At 32.2% G+C, this 7,739-nt stretch overlaps 1 long non-coding RNA gene across 1 annotated transcript; it reads right to left on the bottom strand.

Annotated features, from left to right (window-relative positions):
* Positions 1-932: 932 nt before the first annotated feature.
* LOC150032663 (uncharacterized) lies at positions 933-3,603 on the bottom strand. Its single transcript, XR_016524496.1, has 2 exons — positions 2,722-3,603; positions 933-1,480 (listed from the first exon to the last, which is right to left on the bottom strand). It is a non-coding gene; the product is annotated as an uncharacterized LOC150032663 (long non-coding RNA).
* Positions 3,604-7,739: the final 4,136 nt, after the last annotated feature.

Consider the following 7,739-nt stretch of genomic DNA (forward strand, 5'->3'; position numbering starts at 1 on the left):
ATTATGTTGTGTGAACAAGAAAATTTGTTTGTTTTTTTCCTAATGATAGAAAATTTATTCCGCCATCCTAGACTAATTTGTATAACTTAGCTCTTTTTTTTTCTTATCGATACATGTAGATTTTTTTAACATGATAAAAAATTTATTTAAACCTTCGTTATTTTCATCTACGTATAACTCTTTTAAAACCATCAAACATGATAAAGTAACAAAAAAAAATTGCATATCTTGTTTGAGTAAGGAAAATATGTGGACCTTCAATATTAATATTGTTGTATTCGAAACTTATTAAAGAAATATTGTTGTTTTGGGAGTTCGAGGCTAGAAGTCGAGGGTTGAGGATTTGACTAATGTAGAGGTCGAACGTTGAGAACTCGACAAATAAAGAAAAACTTGGAAACAATACGTAAATTAGGGTTGTCGAGGGTTGAAATTTCGACATACATAAGTCGAAACTTCAACCCTCGACAAGGAAGATAAGTGGGTGAAGCAGATTGTAAGAGAGAGCGAGATTGTAAGAGAGAGCGAGATTGAAAGTGAGATTGTAGGAGAAAGCGAGATTGTAGGATGGGACAATCTCCAACGTCTATGGAATGTATGTGTCTCGCTCTCTCTCACAATCTCGCTCTCTCTGAACATCTCGTTCTCTCATTCTCGCTCTCTCTTACAAACTCTCTCTCAATCTCACTCTCTCTTACAATTCAAAATTCTGTTATTGTTGTTATTTTTTCATTAATGATTACTAGCTTTTTTTCTCATTGGTCATGTATATATATATATATATATATATATATATTTTTGTGGAAAGTAAATAAATTTATTGTATATTCAATTTTTTTTTATTATAAAGTTGTACATTATTCTTTTAATTAAGTTGTACATTATTCTTCTAATTAACTTGTACATTATTCTTTTAATTAAGTTGTACATTATTATTCTAATTAAGTTTTACATTATTCTTCTAATTAAGTTGTACATTATTCTTTTAATTAAGTTATACATTATTCTTCTAATTGAGAAACAAATATCTTTTTAATTGAGAAATAAATATTTTTTTTTCCAGATCATGGCTTTAAACCCAGGACCTGTTGATCCCTATGTTTTGTACGACCAGTCCATTCATCGATCATCTGTTGTATGACACGATCGTACTACTAGAGAAATATCTTGCAGGCGTCGAGAGACAGTTCTCCAACGCACTATCCTGCTCCACCCTCGAATACTACCGCTACTGTGCACATCTGAATTCTATGGGGTTGCCAGTTTAGGATTTATTCAGTTGGATTGGCATCTGATCACAGCCTTGGTCGAGAGATGGGGCTCGAGACGCATACATTCCATATGTCTGTTGGATAGTGCACTATCACTCTACAAGACATAGAAGTGTTGTTGGGGTTACCTGTTGACGGTGAGCCGGTCATCGGAGTGATGTACGATGATTGGTTAGAAGTTTGTCAACTATACCTCGGTGTGACCCCACCTGTCGATAAGATTAAAGGATCGAGGTTAAGTTTAATATGGTTAGGAACACAATTTTGTGAGCTCACAGATGATGCAGACGAGAAAACCGTCATAAGATGTGCACGAGCATATATACTACAAATGATGGGTGGAAGTCCGTTTTCAGATAAATCAAGTCATTTTGTTCACTTGATGTTCCTGCCACTGTTAGCTAACCTCCATGACACAGGGCGGTATTCATGGGGTGGAGCATGCTTGCCATGGTTGTATAGACAACTATGCAAAGCAACAAGACCTGAGGTTCGAGAGATAGCTGGGCCTTTCATACTTTTGCAACTATGGGCTTGGGAGCGATTTCCAACAATGGCTCCACAGCTACAACATGTTAATGATGCTCAGTTAGTTGGACAGTCTACGATTCTCGGTATGTTGTTTTAATTCAATTTAATTTTTATATCACTGATCTATTTAATTTAAATTCTAAATTATCAATTTAAAAATTTAGGTGGAAAGACAAATTTTGTGTGACTAGGACAGTCACACTGTAGTTAGCCAGTATAGATACATGTTTGATCTGCTTCAACCTGGACAGGAACATTACACTAAACCTAATTGATTATTTTATACACATTTTTATTGTATTTGTCTTTAATATTCTCTAATATAATATTTTGTGTTTCAGGTTACTTGGGAACCGTACAAAATTAATATGCATATTTTGCCTATTTTTGTACGAATGGTCAAAACATATGGCGGGCGATGAGTCCTCTCATATGTTTTCACTTTGGTGAGTGGCATCTTCCTGACAAGGTGATGAGACAATTCGGTTTTTAGCAGAATGTCTCATCGCCTTATAATACTGAACTTTTACTGCATGATATTGACCTAAGGACTAGAGATTGGTTAGAAAAAGTTGCACATTTGGTAGTGCGATGGCACTATCGTGCAAGGTTTATTGCAGTGGAGGTTTCTCTTGAACAGTTTGACACTGATGTCACTCCAGAATATATTCATTGGTATAATAATATCACAAGACGCCACGTCACTCGTCCGGGAGCAGTTGTGGGTCATCTAGTAAATGAATATTATCTAATTATTTTTAATTTAAATTTATTTTAAATATTGTCTAATTGTTTTATAATCCACAGAGATCGAACAACCGTAGACTCCGTGAGGTTGCGAATGATTCGAACCAGGTTCGTGCTATATGTAGTGACAACCAAAGCTATATGGAGGAAATTCATTATATGTACGATATACCTATTGTTCCTCCACTAGCTCCTAGACGTAGAGAATCTGTTCGGGAAGAGTATGAGTTTGATGAGGCTACACATAATGTGGAAGAGTTGCCCCCTATGATGCAGACGCAGAGTCAAACTGATTATGTTAGTCCGATGGTGATGATGTCAGCATTTGGTTTAGGACATTATGACTTAGAGGCTGGTCCTTCGTCTTCATACGTGCATGGACATGGTCGGGGTCGTGGAGAGCATAATGAATATTTATATTATGAAGCGCCTGCATAGGTACCAGAGCAACATCAAGAAAAACCCGAGCAACCTCAAGTTCGAAGTCGACGACGACAACCAGCTCGAAATCGACGACGTCCGCCTTGTGGGACACATTGATTTTTGTAATTATTTTTATATAAATGAGATATTTAATTTACATTTTTTATTTTTATGAGATATTATTTTTTTTAGAGATATTATTCTTTTTATATATTATGAATAGTAACTATTTTGATATAGAAGCTTTTAAATGTCACTGACATAAATAATAACATCAGATAGCCTAAATCTAAAAAGTTAGGTAAAAAAACTTCAATATTCAAATTTACACATTTTAGATAATAATTTGGGGACATAATAAATCAAATCAACACTCAAAACCTTCACATGCAAGTCTATAAATAAGATTGTATTATTGATATAAAGAACATAAATTTTAATCACAGTAGTGAGGTTAATAGTTTAAAAGATTTTACAATAATGATCTTGGATTCCTTTTATACATTTGGTACCAAGATTTTGATGGAGTTTTTTTTTTCTTTTTTCTTTTTAAATTATAAATAATAATAAAATATTTTTAGAAATTATTTTTATAAAATTAAAAATTAAAAAAAAAAAAAGAAAGGAAGAAAGAAAGAAGAATATGGAATGTGTAATAATTAAAAAAGAAAAAAAAGGAAAATTTATATGGATATCTCACTCTCACTCTCGCTTAAAATCTCGATCTCATTCTCAAGATCTCGCTCTTGCTCTCGCTCTCAAAATCTCGCTCTCTCTCAAATCTCGTTATCTCTCTTACTCTTCCCTCTTTCGTTCTCTCTCAATACAAAATTATTTTTAACACATCAAATAATTATGAGTGTTATGAGGAATGTCTACGGAATGAGGAAGGTCTTTCGTTCTCTCCACATCAAATAATTATGAGGAAGGTCTCCGGAATGATAATTAAACAGACTCAATAATAATGTTAGGGTAAGGTCGAGGGTTCAAAGTTCGACGTGCAAATGAAAATGTAAAGCGAAAGGGGAAGGTCGAGGGTTCAAAATTCGACCCATCTAGGTCGAATTTTCAACCCTCGACTTATTTTTAAAAAAAATAACAACAATATTTTTACAAATAGTTTGAAAACAACAATATTTTCCTAAATAGTTTCTAAAAGGACAATATCCTTTTAATTTTACCAAAATATGTAACGCTAGATTTTTCATTTATTAAAAAACGAATAAAATAACTGATAAAGAAACGTTATGCGTTTATACATACAATAGAATGAAATCCTTAACAACATTCCTAAGTAAGAGTAAGGTACAAAATAACACTAAACAAAATAAAGTATTATATTCAACAAACAGAAAAGTAAGCATCGCATAAGTTAATTATGTATTGAAAGGAGAATAGTACTTTGACACGAATGTTCCGACCTATATGGCCACAGAATAAAGTAAGAATATTAACATAAATTAAGGAAGGTAAACTTGCAAGCATAAAGGTAGTACAAATAATTTTAAACTAAAACCAAATCAGATAAGATGCTAAAGCACAATAGATCGAAAATAGTCAAACCAAAATCAAATCAGATTAGATCTGAAGCAAGCAAACGAAAACTAAATCAAAAGTAATGAAAATCGGGATTGAAAATCACATAGATGAAAAAGAATAACCATCATCACCGCCCTCAAAAGTAAGAACTATCCTCTCAGGAAGGAGCCTTCCCTTACCAAGCTCCCAACTGTCATAAGATCTCCTCCTACTAAGCTCTTCACGGCAGCAAGAGACATGATTTTTGGTCGTCGGAGCGACAAGGGAGGACCTCTACTTTCTCTTCATGTAGGGGTTCCATAGATCAGGATTTCATAGAAGAGAGAAGTAGATCGGACGACATTCATGGAGAAAACACACACATAGATTAAGGCTTCAAAAAGGAGAAGAAGATCGGAATAAAACGAGGCGTTCTAAGAGGAGTAGACTGACGAGGAAAGAGAGTGATTAATGCTAGTGGGGTGAAACTAGGGATTAATTTCAAAACCGTGGGAAGTGGAATGATACAACAGATGGAAAATGGGCAAGGGTTTGGATTACAAGTCGGGCTAGATTACAAGCCAACCAAACATGGGTTTGTAAGTCCATTCCATTACAAATCAATCTCATTCCAAGTGTCCAAACACACCTTAAAAGTAAATATTTAGTAAAAAAAATTGAGGTTCAAAGTGTAAATTTTCAAAGTCATGGACCAAATTGAAACAAAACTCAAATTTTGAGGGTAAAATTATAACATTTTTTAAAATTCAGGGACTAAATTCAAATCAAACTTAAATTTAAGAAATTGATATTTTAAAACCTAAAGTGCAATTAGAAACTTAATAAGTATTATTCCCTTGATTATTTTTCTCAAACAATAATTGAGATTTTGGTTGCCTATTCAATTTGCCTTTAATATTCAACTTTAATCAGCACATGAAAATCAAATTCAGCTCCAAACTATTTGGACAGATTATATCTCTTTTCTTGACTTTTTGGTATTTGTTCTCATCAAAATTAAAAAAAATAATAAATAAAATAAAAAAGTTGCAGCCGCCAATATTGAAAGGAAAAAAAAAAATCAAAATAACGTATTCTAGTCTTTATTTCTAATAATGAACTGGTTTTATGATACTAAAAATTGTTGGATAGAGGATCCCCTCTTCTAGTCATTTAATTCTTTCCATTTTTGTTTCTTTTCATTTTCTACTAAAAACAATGTCAGAGTTAAAAAATGAACGCAGAAGTGAATATTAAATTCTTAGAAAAGTAAAATTAAATAGTTGGTAAGTTGAGAGATTGAAATGGAAGAAATAGGAATTTGTTCAAATAAAAGAAGGATCCAATAATGCAATGGCCAATGGGGTCCAAGATTTTGACTTAAGAAAAGCTGTGAAAGGCCTAGTTATGGCGTCACGTCGTTTAATTTCAAATTCATTGCTCTTTTATCAAGCTACGCATCCATCCTATTCCTACCATTTGACTTCACGGCTTATGTGCAATTTTTATAATCGAAAAAGATAATCTTGTCAAACTCATAATAACAAATATCCATTAATAGGATGGACGTATCTTTTGATATTTTCGTAAATTAGTGAATTCGATTTTGATATTATCGATACTTACATAGAAAATTATCGGATGTTAATTTTAACACGAATATCAATATCAAGATTTATAACTTAGACAATAAAAGTAATTCAATCCATTTTTCAAATAAATTTTATAAATTTATTTATTTACTCACAAATAATTCGAAGGTCCAATATTGTCTTAACTTTTTAGAGAATTATCGAGTATTTGTTACTAGGTTGACTACAATTTTTCATCAAACAAAATGTTCTTCTAAATATCAAACATCTTGTCTGTGGTGAAGTTTTTTTTAATCTGAAAATTTCCTTCCTTATCTGTTGTAGATTTTTCTACATCATTTTCCTTGTTGTCGCCTCTATGATTATTTTACTTTTTGAATCTTTCCTAAAAAGAGTTCTGGTATATGCATGGTGCTTTTCGTTCGTGATTAGGTTAAGCAAGTCATTTTGAAAGATTGTTTAATGGCAGTCTAAAGAAACACGAAGGTGATGTTTTCATGTTTATATGGCTGCAGTTAACGTTTACTTTGAGGAAATCTCCCTAACTATATGTATGTGTATTTAAAGAAATAGAGTTTATTAGATGTTACTGAAACGATTCATGTGGTGTTGAACATACATTTAGAGGGAGCCTACATGTTTTAGTTTGGAGGATCCTAAAAGTCTACTTTTTTAAGAGCAATGTTGAAAGTTGGGGGATCTAATCACATTTAGGGAGAGCCTGAATTGAAACTAAGAGTTAGTGACATCAAAGTTTTTTCATTCCTTTTTCATTTAGAATAAAATCAATATATACAATTTAATAATGGACTAAAATCAAAATATAAAAGACTTAGATAGAAAATAAGTACAAAATATATATGGAAATATATTTACAAATCATGTATGGGAATATATTTCCCAATACCCTCTTCAAGTTGGAGCATGAGGATCACAAATGTACAACTTGTAAAAAAGATAAAAAAAATTGTTGTTTTCTTAAAACCTTCGTAAAGATATCTGCAAGTTGCTCATTAGTAGAAACATGACATGTAGCAATGAGTCGTTCTGAACTGCATCACGAGCATAAAGACAATCTACCTCAATGTGTTTTGTGCGTTCATGAAAATCTGGATTTTGAGCAATATGTAATGCGAATAGGTTGTCATAAAAACAATTTATGGCACGAGGATAGTCTACCCCAAGCTATGAAGCACAGACACAGATACGGCTACACGATACAGATACGATCGGATACGGCGATTAGTTAATTTCTAAAAAACTAAGATACGGATACGTCTAAGCTAAGGATGCATCAGTTTTTAATATATTTCTTTAATATATATATTTCTAAAAAACAAGGATATTGATATGTTGAAGATACATTTTCTTTTTCTTTAAGAAAATCTAGGATGTAGATAAATTTAACATACAAATTAATAACAATAGCACAAAATAGAATACAAACATTGAAATATGATACAAAAAAGCAACATCTAAGATGTTGAAGTACAATAGTTAATACAATGTAATATAAAAGTATCTCATATTGCAAAGAAGAAGCAGAAGAAGATTAGAGGGAGAAGTATGAAGATAAACAAAGAACTTATTATTGAAGATATCCAAATGGTTTATTTTTTGGTGGACTTTGTGAAGACTCAAATGTGAAGATGGAGAT

This window comes from Benincasa hispida, chromosome 11, assembly GCF_027475165.1.
Source record: "Benincasa hispida cultivar pf3 chromosome 11, pf3_genome.v1.1, whole genome shotgun sequence".
NCBI classification, from domain to species: Eukaryota; Viridiplantae; Streptophyta; class Magnoliopsida; order Cucurbitales; family Cucurbitaceae; genus Benincasa; species Benincasa hispida.